Consider the following 17,204-nt stretch of genomic DNA (forward strand, 5'->3'; position numbering starts at 1 on the left):
AGGCAAATACAATTTAGATGGGGCTACTATAAGGTGGGTGCATAACTGGCTGGATAACCATACTCAGAGAGTTGTTATTAATGGTTCCCAATCCTGCTGGAAAGGCATAACAAGTGGGGTTCCGCAGGGGTCTGTTTTGGGACCGGCTCTGTTCAATATCTTCATTAACGACTTAGATATTGGCATAGAAAATACGCTTATTAAGTTTGCAGATGATACCAAACTGGGAGGGATTGCAACTGCTTTGGAGGACAGGGTCATAATTCAAAATGATCTGGACAAATTGGAGAAATGGTCTGAAGTAAACAGGATGAAGTTTAACAAAGACAAATGCAAAGTGCTCCACTTAGGAAGGAAAAATCAGTTTCACACAAACAGAATGAGAAGAGACTGTCTAGGAAGGAGTACGGCAGAAAGGGATCTAGGGGTTATAGTGGACCACAAGCTAAATATGAGTCAACAGTGTAATGCTGTTGCAAAAAAAGCAAACATGATTCTGGGATGTATTAACAGGTGTGTTATGAGCAAGACACGAGAAGTCATTCTTCCGCTCTACTCTGTGCTGGTTAGGCCTCAACTGGAGTATTGTGTCCAGTTCTGGGCACCACATTTCAAGAAAGATCTGGAGAAATTGGAGAGGGTCCAGAGAAGAGCAACAAGAATGATTAGAGGTCTTGAGAACATGACCTATGAAGGAAGGCTGAAAGAATTGGGTTTGTTTAGTTTGGAAAAGAGAAGACTGAGAGGGAACATGATAGCAGTTTTCAGGTATCTTAAGGGTGTCATAAGGAGGAGGGAGAAAACTTGTTCACCTTAGCCTCTAAGGATAGAACAAGAAGCAATGGACTTAAACTGCAGCAAGGGAGGTCTAGGTTGGACATTAGGAAAAAGTTCCTAACTGTCAGGGTGGCTAAACACTGGAATAAATTGCCTAGGGAGGTTGTGGAATCTCCATCTCTGGAGATATTTAAGAGTAGGTTAGATAAATGTCTATCAGGGATGGTTTAGACAGTATTTGGTCCTGCCATGAGGGCAGGGGACTGGACTCGATGACCTCTCGAGGTCCCTTCCAGTCCTATAATCTATGAATCTATGAACACGTCACTAGAAAAGTCTAAAGAAACTGTTTTTTTCATCCAAAAGACAGGTTTACTGCAATATGGAAATATACTGTACAAATTCCATTTGATATTTTTCCACAGCCAGAGGTTGGAAACTGAGCCACTCTGTTTATGAAAAGAATTTATTGGTGTGGTAATAGTTTTTTGAAGTGGTTATCATGGTTATCATGTTCAGCTGGACATAGGCAGTCAAAGCACAGTTTATGATTTCCTATGCACATCATTGTGAAATAGTACATAGGAGATTGTAGAAGGTATTTAATAAGAGTAGAATATAGCAAGACTTTCATCAAAATAAAAGGGAAGGAAATATTAAGGATTTTCTGACATGAGGCACAGGATACTTTGGGGGCAGTTAAACTAAAAGCATTTCAGCACTGTAAATGAATATTTCCTGGATAGACATGATCCATTCCTGACGGAAGGGTCTGTTGCATCTGAAAAATTCTAATATGCCAGTTAAAAGTAAACTGATGCCACATATTGTCGGGTTCCATTCTCAGAGGAAGTTCATTTGCAGTCAGTGCAATAAAATGATACTATATCAGTAATCTCAGCTCTGATTATTCTCATAAATATATGCGAAGAAAAATGAAATGGTTAAATTTGACAGATACTTGAAGTACGTTGCTCTTGTCACCATTATTTCAGACATCTATTTATAAATCAGTATGTAACTATAGAGGCATGTTAACAAATCCATTCTGTTTTTAATTAAATTCTTCCTGCTTGGTGTGTTAGGAGGTTTAAACTTTTCAGGAAAGCTAAACATTGAAAGAGAGAAAAACAAACAGGAGGAGAAAGGATAAGGGCAACTTGGAAGGCAACAGTACAAAAGTTGAACGTTATATGCATTAATTACATAGTCTGGTATAGTTTAAGTTTAGTAGTGGGGTTATCATACATTATAAACTGCATAGCTTTGTGAGGTCATGATGGCAACCAATTTTGGAGAACCACTTATAATAATAATAATATATTGCAATTGTATATTGCACTCCTGCTGTTCATACCTCTTGGAGATTGAGAGCCTGACATTTATTTATTCCTCTGCTTTCACAGCTGACACACAGTTACACCCTGAAACAAAGAGTGAGCATATTCCATAGACTGATGTATACTGTACCCTACACTACCATAAAGTTCTGTTCCTATCCTTTCTAAAAACAATAACAGTAATGCAAGCAGAGGGCAGTGAAAAATCCCTTTTTATCTTCTTTCTTTGATTCTGCTCCACCCCACCCCCCACCCCCCACCCCGCCCAGCCATTGTATTAAATAGGTTAAGTATGTTTAGGTTTGGCCTTAAAGTAAACTTTTAGGCAAAGCCTTTATAGTCGCAAAGCTCAGCTGTTAAAACAGACCCAAGAATCTACACTCTATAAAGACCTTTAGATTTCCCTTTACACTAGACAGAATGTTATTTGATCAGATCATTTTACAAACTACAAACTGATATGAGCGGTGAGAGTACAAGGTTGGTTTTCCGTTCTGTAATGTCTGCACGAAAGGAGAGTATGGTTAAAAACATTGGCGGCGGCCGGTTACAGGAATAGCTGGCACTTCCAGGAATGAGAGCATTCCTAATGAATTTGTGGACGCTGCATTTACCGCAACAGCAGGTTTTCTCACATTCACACTAGACAGCATCAGAATTTGCTAGTTTTATTGACCTTCTGTAAACACTGATGGTGGAACAGGGTTGCCAGAAATTGCAAGGCCAAAGAGCAATCCGAAACATCATCTTGGAATAGCCTCTGAAAGAATATTTCTGTGTTCAGGAGACACAGTTCTTCCACTTGCCAAAGGTAATTTTGTTAAAGGATTCAAGGAGTGCAAAAATATAGTCTCTAATGACATAGGCACGCATCACCTTCCAAAACTAACAATACCTGCAGAGAATCCTAATTTCCTCCCATGTCTGCTTTAGTTTCTTGATTGCAGTAAAAACATACAAACTGCACTGGGTTTTGTTTCATTGCTCGTTTACCAGCTTTTATAATCTTCTTGTGGATTAACACTAATTCTAGTGTGCATAGTATCTTTCCACAGGAAGTAATCTTCTTAAAGACTGACTAGTTTTGGCCCACGTCAAAAGTTGGAAAGATAGTACAGGCTTCCTCAGACTTCCACATCTGAGTAGAAACCATGGGAAAAAAAACATCATCAAGGCAAACTAGCTACCTTATTTTGTTACTAAACATTGCACACTTAAAAGCCATTAGTTCTGCGAACCCATCTGGTTCTGTAACTAGTGACAGTTTTAAAAAAATATTTAGGAAGGGATTTTAGCATTGCCTATTTAATCCATTATTGCCTAAATCAAAACAAAAGTTTACTGTAGCTATTTAAACTGTCACCTTTGACTATAAAACAAGTTTAACCATGTTCTGAACATTAAGGGATAAATTATCCTAATGTAACTGCATTGAATTAGATGGGGAGCATTTGGCCCTACATTTTTATCAGAGACAACAAATTACATACACTATATGAATATTTGATCATATTAAGGACTCTTCCACTGGAAGAAGGATAGCTTAATTAGTCCCCACCAAGGAACAGGGAAATGTTCACCTGCTTTCCTGACTGTTTGTAACTGAGAATACTGAGCTCCTCAAGCATGTGTTAAACCAAGAGCTATCCTGCTTTGTGAACAATAAATACCCATGAATATGTCAGTACATATTCCCTGGGTAGATTACTCACACCTGTCATCATCACCACCTTCTCCCCTCCCCCATCTCGAGTGCAGATTGATACAATGGTGTCAGAATGTATTTGCAATCAAGCATTCATTCTCAAACAACCACTCTGTATAGAGATCTTCAATAACTAAAATATAAAACTGCAATGAATACACGTTTATCATTTCACTGTACCAGTGGTGTTACTGAGTAGTTTAAGACCACAAACAGTAAAGCCCTGTTTTAATGACCAACTCCAGACATAAAATTTATGCCGTTCTGGCTGCTTGCGGTTGCTGTTCTAGCTACTGAATAAATGTCTCTATCTTCAAAAGATTTAGTTGACCTGCTGATTTGAAACTGCTTCCCAACAGCAGTTAACAGTAGACCCCCAACTAAGATCAAAAGATGGCCCTGTCTGAGTTGAAAAGAGGCTTTTCTAACAGGCAGAATGCAATAGCATCTCTGCTCTGGAATGGGAACTTAAAAGCATCCAAATAGTTCATATTTACCAGTAATCAATTAGGGCCTGATCCAACATCCATTGAGGTCAAGGGAGTCCTTCCATTGACTTCAAGGGGCATTGGACCTGCCACTTAGTACTGCCTGCTGCATCTTCCCTTTAAAATAGAGAATGCTCCTTTAAAATATATCCAAGCTACACCACATATTTTAGGTACATTAATTTACCAAGAACCTTGAATGACAATGCTCTATCAGATGAGCCTTTTTTGGGGGAGGGGTGGGAGATGGAGGAAGTTCCCTTAAATGCCAGGTCTCCTCCAATTCTCACAACTGTCATCTGTCTTCTGTGGAACAAATCTCTCCTCTCCGTGGCTGGATAGAACTAAATCTGGGTCCTCAGTGGCAGAGCTGAAATTTAACTCTATGCCTTTCATGAGGGCTTTGTCCTGTGTGTAACTTTTCTTTTTCTAGCATATCTTGCATCAGTACAACTATCTTCCAGTTGGGAAGGCTTTTTTGTGAGTTCAGTTAATTCTGATTTTGATGAGTCAGGATATGTTTCTGTAGAACAGAAATAGTGGAGACAATTGTGGGTGAAATTTGTTTGAAAAGCTTCATGAAAAAAAATTGTTGACATTTTGAATTTTTGGGAAAAGTCCAAACAACCCTTCAAACATTTTTTTTAAATGTTGAAATTTCCAATCACCCCATAAAATATGTAGAAATTAAAAACACAAAAACAAAAAAATACCCCAGCCAATTTTACTGTGCCAGTATACTAAAATAACCCTTCATCCAAAAAAATAATAATAAAAAAATAAGAGCCTTCTACCTCTGCAGTAGAAGTTAGAAATGACTGGGAGAGTCTGGTATAGGTACCTGAGTTTTCCACTTGGTAGAAAACAACTGGTGCAAAATCTGTGTATATCCAGTGTCTAAACCTTTCATTTTTAGTGGCAATACCCTAGTTCCATTTTTTGGCAGCCTTTGAACACTGGTATGAATTAGTGGGGATGGGGGAGTATTTTAAATTATATAGATTCCAATCCCAAGGTTTACCACAACTGACTTTGAGAGAGTTAACTCAGTAAACCCCACATTTGGATATGTAAAGAAGCCGACTTCTGAAGAAAAGTCATATTTCCTACTCCATCTCAGGACTGAGGGTGTCAACCATAAATAAATATCAATGCATGCAATATACCCACTACCCACTTCTAAAGTTGCCACTGAACCACTAGGCTGATTTACTTTCAAGTGGCATTTATTTTTATTTCATGATCTTTGTGGAATGCTATAAATATATTAGAGAGACAAGATGTGTGAGCAAATGCCTTTAATTGTACTAGCTTCTATTGGTGGAAGGTATGAGCCCTGCATAGCTTGATAGCTTGTGCCTTTCACCAACGGAACATAAGACTGTCTATCCCGCATCAGACCAATGGTCCATCTAACCCAGTTTCCTGTCTTCTGACAGTGGCTAATGCCAGATGCTTCAAAGAGAATGAAAAGAACAGAGCAATTATCAAATGATCCATCTCCTGTCATCCAGTCCCAGCATCTGGAAGCGAGAGGCATAGGGACACCTGGAGCCTAGGGTTGCATCCCTGACCATCTTGGCTTGATGGACCTATCCTCCGTGAACTTAGCTAATTCTTTTTTTAACCCAGTTATGCTTTTGGCCTTCACAACATCCCCTGGCAATGAGTTCCACAGATAGACTGTGTGTTGTGTGAAGAAGTACTTCCTTTTGTAGGGCTACAAACTGCTGCCTATTAATTTCACTGGTGTTGTGTGTGGGGGTAAATAACACTTTCTAACTCACTTTTTCTACACCATTCATGATTTTATACACCTCTATCATCTCCCCGTTTAGTCATCTTTTTCCAAGTTGAACAGTCCCAGTCTTTTTAATCTCTCCTCATATGAAAACTGTTCAATACCCTTAACCATTTTTGTTGCCCTTCTCTGTACCTTTTCCATTTCTAATATATCTTTTTAGAGATGGAGTGACCTGAACTCTCTGCAGTACTCAAGGTGTGGGCATACCATCTGGATGTGTAAAGTAGCATTATAATATTTATAATACTAATAATGTATAATATCTATCTCTTTCCTTATGGTTCCTAACATTCTGTTCGCTTTTTTGACTGCAGATGTTTTCAGAGAACTATCAACAGTGGCTCCAAGGTCTCTTTCTTGAATGGTAAAAGCTAATTTAGACCCATCATTTTGTATATATAGTTGGGATTATGTTTTCCAATATGAATTATTTTGCATTTATCAATACTGAATTTCATCTGTCATTTTGTTGCCCAGTCATCCAGTTTTGTGACATCCCTTTGTAACAATTTGCAGTTATCTTTGGACTTACTTATCTTGAGTAATTTTGTTTCATCTGTAAATGTTGCCATCTCATTGTTTATCCTTTTCCCCAATCACTTATGAATATGTTGAATAGGACTGGGGCCAGTACTGATCCCTGGCAGACACCACTGTTTACCTCTCTCCATTCTGAAAACTGACCATTTATTCCTACCTTTTGTTTCCTGTCTTTTTACCTGTTACTGATCCATGAGAGGACCTTCCCTCTTATCCCATGACTGTTTGCTTTGCTTAAAAGCCTTTGGTGAGGGACCTGGTCAAGGGCTTTTTGAAAGTCCAAGTACGCTATATCCACTGGATCACCCTTGTCCTCATTTGTTTGAACCCCTCAAAGAATTCTAATAGATTTGTGAGGAATGATTTCCCTTTAGAAAACCCTGTTGATTCTTCCCCGATAAATCATGTTCATCTATGTGTCCGATTATTCTGTTCTTTACTTTAGTTTCAACCAATTTGCCTGGTATGGAGATGATGTAATTAAATTAGCCTCTTTTTCATTTAACTGTTTCTCTTCAGTTCCTACCTGTATTTTATCAACTTCTATCCTCTCCTCTTTATAGAATATAGAGAATTCCTGTTAATAGATCCTCCCCCTGGAGGGGTAACCTCAGTGCAAGAGGATACCACGAAGTCATCTGGAAGGAGGCTCCCAACTATGGGATTGTTTCTCTCCACTCCAGTTTGATGTTCTCCTTCACCGAGACTTTCATCTTCCTCAACAGCACAGAGGCTGTCAGACTGGGGATGGGACTCTTGTACTGTGTCCCAGAAAGTCTCATCTACATACCTCTCTGTCTCTCTTAGCTCCTCTACTGAGCCACTCTGGTCTCCAGAGCCCATACTCTATCTCTGAGGGCCATGAGCTCCTTGCTCCAAATGCACACATATGCCACCTGCCCACAAGGCAGGTAATCATACCTACTGCATCCAATGCAATAAACTGGATAGCCCCTATTCTGCTGCTGGGCTTCTGCCTGCATCCTGTTTGTTTGTTTGTTTGTTTGTTTGTTTCGGGGAGCGGGGAGATATTGACTAGCCTAAATTTAGAGAATGTTAGGTGTATCTGGTTCTTATGCTTCCTCTCAAAACCGCCTTGTCTGCTGCTCCTGTTCACTAGTTCCTATTGTCTCTTAGGAGCTGGCCTGTTCTCCCTAAGTAGCCCTGCACCCTGGTTAACAGTTAACTGATCCTAAAGGTCTTAGGGCTAAAAGCCTAATTAAGAAGCCCTCAGCTTCTCCTAGCAGCCGGTGGGCTCAGCACAGATCCTCAGCATAGATCCTCAAACGGACCACACTATATGCTACAGTCAAGCAGCAAGCACACAAGCAAACAAACAAACAAACTGACGACAAACTCACACCAAGAGTCCTCGCTCCTCTTTCACCCGGAGAACTCCCTTACAAAACTCTCCTGTTGGCTGCTCCTGTTCACACCTTTCACCAACAGAAGTTGATCCAGTAAAATATATTACCTCACCTACCTTGTCTCTCTCATATTCTGGGATCAACACTGCTTACTGCTGCTTACAAACAGGGAAGATTGATAGGGGAAGTAGAAGTGGGTGGCAACCTGGGCAGCAGTGACCATGAGATGGTTGAGTTCAGGATCCTCACAAAAGGAAGAAAGGAAAGTAGCAAAATATGGACCCTGAATTTCAGAAAAGCAGACTTTGACTCCCTTAGGGAACTGATGGGCAGGATTCTCTGGGAGGCTAATATGAGGGGGAAAGGAGTCCAGGAAAGCTGGCTGTATTTTAAAGAAGTCTTATAGAGGGCGCAGGAAAAAAAACATCCCGATGTGCAGAAAGAATAGCAAATATGGCAGGTGACCAGCTTGGCGTAACAGTGAAATCTTTGGTGAGCTTAAACACAAAAAAGAAGCTTACAATAAGTGGAAACTTGGTCAGATGACTAGGGAGAAGTATAAAAATATTGCTCAAGCGTGCAGGGGTGTAATCAGGAAGGCCAAACCACAACTGGAGTTGCAGCTAGCAAGGGATGTGAAGGGTAACAAGAAGGGTTTCTAGAGGTATGTTAGCAACAAGGAAAAGGTCAGGGAAAGTGTGGGACTCTTAATGAATGGGGGAGGCAACCTAGTGACAGATGATGTGGAAAAATCTGAAGTACTCAATGCTTTTTTTGCCTCAGTCTTCACAGACAAGGTCAGCTCCCACACTGCTGTCCTGGGCAACATAGTATGGGGAGGAGGTGAGCAGCCCTCAGTGGTGAAAGAACAGGTTAAGGACTATTTAGAAAAGCTGGACATGCACAAGTCCATGGGTCCAGGTCTAATGCATCCAAGGGTGCTGAGGGAATTGGCTGATGTGATTGCAGAGCCATTGGCCATTATCTTTGAAAACTCGTGGCAATCGGGGGAGGTCCCGAATGATTGGAAAAAGGCAAATATAGTGCCCATCTTTAAAAAAGGGAAGAAGGAGAACCCGGGGAACTACAGACCGGTCAGCCTCACCTCAGTCCCTGGGAAAATCCTGGAGCAGGTCCTCAAGGAAACCATTTTGAAGCACTTGGAAGAGAGGAAGGTGATCAGGAACAGTCAACATGGATTCACCAAGGGCAAGTCATGCCTGACCAACCTGATTGCCTTCTATGATGAGATAACTAACTCTGTGGATATGGGGAAAGCAGTGGACGTGATATATCTTGACTTATAAAAGCTTTTGATACAGTCTCCCACAGTATTCTTGCCAGCAAGTTAAAAAAGTATGGATTGGATGAATGGATTATAAGGTGGATAGAAAGCTGGCTAGATTGTCGGGCTCAACGGGTAGTTATCAAAGGCTCGATGTCTAGTTGGCAGTGGTATCAAATGGAGTGCCCCAGGGATCAGTCCTGGGGCCGGTTTTGTTCAATGTCTTTATTAATGATCTGGAGGATGGGATAGATTGCACCCTCAGCAAGTTTGTGGATGACATTAAGCTGGGAGGAGAGGTAGATACACTGGAGGGTAGGGATAGGGTCCAGAGTGACCTAGAAAAATTGGAGGATTGGGCCAAAAGAAATCTGATGAGGTTGAACAAGGACAAGTGCAGAGTCCTGCACTTAGGACGGAAGAATCCCATCCACTGCTACAGGCTGGGGACCGACTGGATAAGCAGCAGTTCTGCAGAGAAGGACCAGGGGATTACAGTGGATGAGAAGCTGGATATGAGTCAGCAGTGTGCCCTTGTTGCCAAGAAGGCTAACGGCATATTGGGTTGCATTAGTAGGAGCACTGCCGGCAGATCGAGGGAAGTGATTATTCCCCTCTATTCGGCACTGGTGAGGCCACATCTGGAGTATTGCATCCAGTTTTGGGCCCGCCCACTACAGAAAGGATGTGGGCAAATTGGAGAGAGTCCAGCAGAGGGCAATGAAAATTATCAGGGAGCTGGGTCGCATGACTTATGAGGAGAGGCTGAGGGAACTGGGCTTGTTTAGTCTGCAGAAAAGAAGTGTGAGGGGGGATTTGATAGCAGCCTTCACCTACCTGAAAGGGGGGGGGTCCAAAGAAGATGGAGCTCGGCTGTTCTCAGTGGTGGCAGATGACAGAACAAGGAGCAATGGTCTCAAGTTGCAGTGGTGAAGGTCTAGGTTGGATATTATGAAACACTATTTCACTAGGAGGGAAGTGAAGCACTGGAATGGGATACCTAGGGAGGTGGTGGAATCTCCATCCTTAAATGTTTTTAAGGCCCAGCTTGACAAAGCCCTGGCTGGGATGATTTAGTTGGTGTTGGTCCTGCTTTGAGCAGGGGGTTGGACAAGATAACCTCCTGAGGTCTCTTCCAACCCTAATCTTTTATGATTCTATGAACACAGCTACAACAGCACTTCAAATAAATATATTAGTTCAAATATAATTTGTTTTTAAATAAATAGTATAATTAAGGTTTTTTCAAGGTTTTTGTATTATTTTATAAAACTTTAGGAACTTAGGTAGCCATGGAACGTCTACTCAAAGGGAGCCTAAAGTAAACCATGAGTAAAACAAAGTTGGGTTTTATCCTAGTCCCTAACTGACATCTGTGCACCTCACGAAGCCATTAAGACAATTTGCTATGATTGACATACTCTGATCAGTACAGGTCTAGGACTGGAGCCAGTAGATGGATTCTAGGTGAAGAGGACAGAAGTACTGTCAGACCTGTATAGGAAAACTAGTACTGTACTGAAAATGCCAGGTGTGAGACAGTTCCAGGAATCTCTCACTTACATAAATACTTTTAAACAATTTTTTTTCTGGATTTGTTTGTGAAATTAGTTTTTGTTTTCTGTCTTGTTCTTTGGGGAGACTAGAACGTAGGACTTATTGGCATCATAGCTGATCATCTAAAAAAGAAGTAATAGATTACATAGGGGTAATCAACTGGTTGGCAGCAATGATAATTTCCAGGAGGTGTCTGAGCAGCTTTGTTTCTGGATGAAGCTGGTATATCAGAGGACTTCAGCAAAGAGGGAAATGGGGGTTTAAATGATGGATGAGAATTCTTCCAAGGAAAGAAGAGAAGGAGATGACCAGAAAACACAGAGATCCTGCCTTTGGAAGTCCTCCATTTCCTTCCTCTTTGTGGAGGAAATGTCATCCATCATTCAACCCTCCCCATTCCCTTGTCAGATTTTAAACACTGAAATGGTTCCAGGTGTATTGTTTCTATGGCCCAGACTTTCTCAATGATGACTCCCACATCCAAGTTGGATGTATGGAGGACCAGAACTGTCTCCACTCTCTGCATTCTCCAGGGGTGGAGGGAATGATGGTGCTTATCTATGTATATAGTGGGACTACATTAGAGCAGACATCCTTTTGCACAGAAAAAGGTATGCATATAAATATGAGGTGAGTGAAAATGGCCATGGTGATGCAGTTTCCAATCTTCTAGAAGGGAAATTCCATGGAGAGAAAATGTGGGTTGCCATTGTTCTCACATGGTATAAGAGCCACGGGTATTGCTTTTAAAGTATGTGCATCTTGTATAATGAGAGTCATAATTACAGCTCTTACAACATGAGTGGGGTCACTCCTCCATATAGCTTTATTAGAAAAGTGACTAGTGCTACCTCTCAAGGGGAATGACACTTGCCTGCTTCTTATTGTAAGGTTGTATTGTAAGGTGCACAGAACTATTAACGCCAGTAAGTGGAAGAGACGAGAATAGAATATATGGAGTGAAATCCTGGCCCCACTGAAATCAGTGGGGATTTTGCCTTTTACTTCTATAGGGCCAGGATTTCACCTATGGACTTCTGTTGGCACTTTGCTCAATATCAAAAGGATTGCGTCATCTATGAAATTCACGCCCTCCTACTGACTAGAAATCTAGCCTGGGCCAACCATATGGAGGCTCACTGGGGTATTGGAACATATTCAGCACAATTGTCCTGTAGAATAGAATAGGGCTGAATAGAACAAAATGTAGAATAGAATAGCTCTTCAGGGCTGGAGCATGCTTAGTACAGATGGAATGTTCAGAGATTTTAGCAGCAGGACCTCTAACAACCTCTACTGGGAATGTGGAAATGGTGATTTGCAGAGGATTATGATTCAGATAAATCTGGGTTGATTTTCACAGGGACAGCAAAAGGCACCTCTGTAACACCAGGACCACCCTGCCTATTTTCAAGTTTCCCCTCCAAACACAGTAGGTGCTAAGCTCTTCAGTGAAAGAACTGGCGGGGCAGAGGTGGAATTAATGTTGGCAAAACTCTCTTTTTTCCCCTAACTTCATTCTCAGAAATGGCTCTACCGTTTTTAGTGAAACTTTTAAATATACATGAAAATAGTTATAAGCAACCAAAAATAGATGCTTTTAATGGAAAGTATTAGGCAACCTTCACTATTAGGAGTCACTACCAGTTCCTCCAAGAATAAGTGCTTATTTGATCACATTTATTCTCCTTTCTTAGGAGGCCCTCAGTTAGCAGCATGCTCTGAAGATCACAGACTTCTGGGCCTCTGTTGGACCAGTAAGGGAATGAATTCAGAATTTAGAACGCCCTACTGAAAATGCCCTGTATCTACCCTCATCGTGCCAACTAGTCAGCATTTTATGTTGCTGGGATTTCATCCTGGTAACAATATTGTTTGGGGGAAAGATTAAAGGGAAGGTACTTTTGGAATGGCATCCAAAATCTCCATGGGTTTAATAGATTCTATTTTATATATTTTATTGTATATAGTATCTGAGCACCTTCCAGTAATGCATTAAGAAATCTGACTACACATCTGTTCGGTGCTCTTTGTTTTCTCATCTTCTCCCTAAGGGGAGAAGCATGTGCAGTGGACTTTCTAGTTTTAGTAGAGTGTATTTTTTAGTTATTAAATATATGTGTTGCTATGTATTTATGTGAGAGAAAGCAAGGTCAACGAAATACACCTTTCACTTGGAGCAGAAAGTGGTGAGCTTTGTGATGGTCCTTAGTTCCTGGGGGAGTTAATTCCACAATCTCAGACTGGCCCACAAGAAAGTTCTATCTCTCACAGACAAGTGTTACCTTTAATGTAGAGAGTTCCATTGCATCAGAGGAGTTTAATTGTTGACCATGGTCTTTGTCACTGAGCTTTACATGATCTTTCAGAACTTCTGGGCTCAGACCATGGAATGCTTTAAAGATAAAGGGCTGAGACCTTGAACTTGATTCAAAATTCTATGTGAAGCTAATGTAGAAAGGTCTCATTTGCTTGTAGTAACCTGTGTTGCTGAGGAGATGTGCTGCAGTGTTCTGTACTAGTTGAGATGGCTTCATGCCCAGGTATATTGCATTGTTGGAGAAGTGACAAAGATGTAGATAATTGAGACCAGATCATCACGCACCAGGATGGGATGGAGTCTCTTAGCTAACCAGAGATGATAATAGAATTACTAATGGAGGATGTTATGTGAGAGCTTGTGGTCAGTAAGGAATCCAAGAGCAGTACTAAACTATGCACTGACCTGACCAATGGTAAGTGTGTACCTTCAACCAAAATCACTGCACTGTGACTGAAAACTATTCAAAATATTTTCCTCTGTCCACCAGGATTACTTCTGTCTTGCTTGGATTCAGTTTCAGTCAGTTGCTCTTCAGTTGAATTTATCCATGCACTGGGCCATTTTGATGGTAGTGGTGTAGTTGTATGTGATGAAGGATAGGGAGAACTGTGTCATCTCCATAGTGCTGGAATGAGTATCCATGTTAGCTAACCAGTTCACCTAGTCATTGTAAAAAGGACCAGAAAGAGAACTGATCCTTGTAGGTGTCCACAAGTGAGGGATCTCATGGTGAAGGTACAATTTCTTATCACTGCACAGATAATACTCCTCTGAGCTGAATCTATATGCCACTAGGCCTATTTTTACTATGCACCCATTTATGTGTTCTATTTTCAGTGTTGATAAGGTGCTCATTGCACAATATTCACCGCATTCCTCAGTGAAACTGCCTACAGAGGTGGAACTGAGACAGAGAGAGATTGTGACCCAAGGTCAATGAGGAAGTCTGAGGTGAAGCCAAGACCTGAATCCACCTCCCTTAAATCCAGAGTCTTAACTACTAGATAAATTTATCATCTTGAGTTATCAAAGGCAATATTGGAAAGTGCTTAAGCATGACCAATGTAGAGGGAACTAATTCATCTGAATTTACTTACCATCCCAAGTGTAGTATAATATAAAGCTCCTCCATAATTCTACCCGAGGCTACTGAGGGATATCCTTTTACTTGCAATTTCAAAGCAATTTCTTCAAGTCTTTTCAAGAATCATGATGAATATTTCAGAAAACATACTTACAGCTCTGCCGCTCTTTTTCTGTGACTCAGCTCCAAAGAGCTAACAAGTTCAGGTCTCCTTTCAATGGAACACTGGCTCCCAACATTTCAACAATGGGAATGTACATGTATTATACTGAAAGTCAGAGCTATCATTATTCAAACTTTTCTTTATACACCAGCACTACCTCAGCTCCTCATAAATCTGTTTGAGAAGGGAGGTAATGGAGCAATAGCCATGTTCTACTACTTTGGATAGTTTGCTAATAGCATGAATATATGGCATTTCTGCAACCTACTAGAATACACATCATACCCTACTATCAACAAATCTTTGGATTTGCTAAACTATTTTGTAAAAGCATCTTCAATTAAATAACATGGAATGAAATGAAGCTCACAAAAGCATTTTGAGTGATATGAAAGTATTCTAGATAAATCAGCACTGACATTTTCTAGCTCAAGTTTTTTTTGTCTAATGAAGCATACTTGGAACTCTCATGACCCAGTAAGCATTTCTAATCAATAATTAAAAAAAACCCAAGGATTATACACACATTGGAAAGGTGTATTTCCTACTAAATCCTTCATACCTTTGACATTATATTTGAAATGAACTCAGGGTTTTTTTTAAGCCTGGAGCAGGATGAAGTTTCTGTCTGGGTACACACAGCCCCAGGTGGTAGAAATAATTCTGTACATTGTTTTTCTAAATTTTGTCTTTGTTTATACATTATTTCTTAACCCCCCAAATTTGTTTCTCTTGCATGTAGACTTGCAATACTGCTAAACTGTGCCCACTTGCATGGCATGTTGTGGAGTAACATGCAGTGGCCAAAATTCATGGAGGGGCTAGGTATAGACCAAGGCAAGGGGTCCATATTGATAGAAAGTCCATAGAAAAAATGTGGCTACAACATCTCCTTTACTGTGGAGCCTGCAGCTGGCACAACATCAAAACAGTGTGATTCTGCCTGGGGAACATGGTGGCTATGGCAACCAGGGGAGATTCACTGGTTAAGTGCATGTCCTCAGGAGCCTCTACTGTCAGGGTGCCTAGTCAGCTGCTGTTGGAGTGGAAATCTGTTCTCTCCCGGGCATTCTGCTGGAGAAGAGCAAAAGTGATTTGACCCAGTAACTGTACGTGTCCATGTGAAGCTATATTGCAGTCAGACTCAATTTCCTTGTGACCAAGTCATACTTGGATTTAGGTTTTATGTATCTATCTGTGAGTGCAGGAGGCTTTCCCACCTCGTCCCCTTGTTATTCTCCTCTCCACCATTCAAAGGGCACGGGAATAGAAAATGTTCTGGAACGGATGCCACATAATCCGTTATACATAAAGAATACTACACCATTCCACTCACTACAAAAATGTGTTGCCTGTGATCATAGCAGGATGGAATATAAATCCAAAGTTGTTGTAACAAAGGAAGCGATAAAAGAGAAGAGTCACCCCATGTTTAGTCTTTGTCATAAAACAAATACTTGTAATTAAACCGAGACACTGCAAATGAGATCAAAACGTAGTTTGAGGTAAAGAACCAAAATGTCCTTGCCAAATGATTGTTTTTTTCCAATGTGGTGCATGATGATGTAGGGTTGTTGAGCTCCTAAAGTTGGGTGTTGCTATTAAGCAGGGTCTCAGATGCTGGTAAGCTGAGAGACTTGTCTGACAGTCATTTACCATCTGGAATTACTTCATGACTTCATTATTCAAAACATATCAAACATATTGCCCTTTTTTGGTGTTATTCATTATGCATTTACTAAATTCAGAGATTATAGTCTTAAGGGCCTGATTTTTTTAGGGCTGTTTTAATATCCCTAAAAAACAGCTTGGTGGACGTTTCTCTAAAAAACATCCACAGTGTAGTTACAAAAAAGACTTAATATGATCTCTAGGGCAGGTTCCTGAAGCTCTGACTGTCCAACGTATCATATATTAGATAAAAACATGAGGACTCCATGTCTCTAAAATTAAATTAGCTGTTTATTAAGAGAAGTGTTAATGCTATAACTGCCACTGGCATTCCAACCATGTGCAAGCAGACTGACTTCTTGGAACCTCCTTCAAACTCTTCCTTCCTGAAACCTATGCTCCTCCCTCCTAGTTCCATGCAGGTTGCTACAATGACCACTTGGGGAAAATTTAAAATGACTGCTGAATAAAAAGTGTGGGTTTATTACCCTTTGTAGTTGTCACCATAGTTCTACCACTTAGATTTTTTTAAAAGTATTTTAAAAAGGTGTTAAACAGAAATTAGCCACGGTGGGGAAAAATAGTATGTGATCATATAATTAAAGACTGCAACATAATACATATGCACATGGGGGTCGAATTAATTCTGGCATTTCTTAACTTTTAAGAGCTTGACTTTGCAAACTTAATTGTTTTAATGTAGTTGTGTGTGTGTGTGTTATAATTATAGGTAGATAGATACATACACAATGAATAAGGAAATACATTGTGATATATTGGTATTATTGATATCATCTAGGGAAGCCTGCGATACTCCTGGTTGTCAATAGATGACTGAGGGCATATCTACACTTACCTCTGGAACGATTGATCCAGCTCTCCCATCAACTCCAGTACTCCACCGGAGCGCGAAGTGTAGGCGGAGTCGACGGGAAGGCGTCAGCAGTCGACCTACCACAGTGAAGACAACACAGTAAGTAGCTCTAAGTATGTCAACTTCAGCTACACTATATTTGTAGCTGAAGTTGCGTAACTTAGACCGACTTAGCTTGCCCCTCCACCCCCCAGTGTAGACCAGGCCTTAGTTACACAGGTGATCC

This window comes from Terrapene carolina, unplaced genomic scaffold, assembly GCF_002925995.2.
Source record: "Terrapene carolina triunguis isolate 2854851 unplaced genomic scaffold, T_m_triunguis-2.0 Scaffold69, whole genome shotgun sequence".
Lineage (NCBI taxonomy): Eukaryota > Metazoa > Chordata > Testudines > Emydidae > Terrapene > Terrapene triunguis.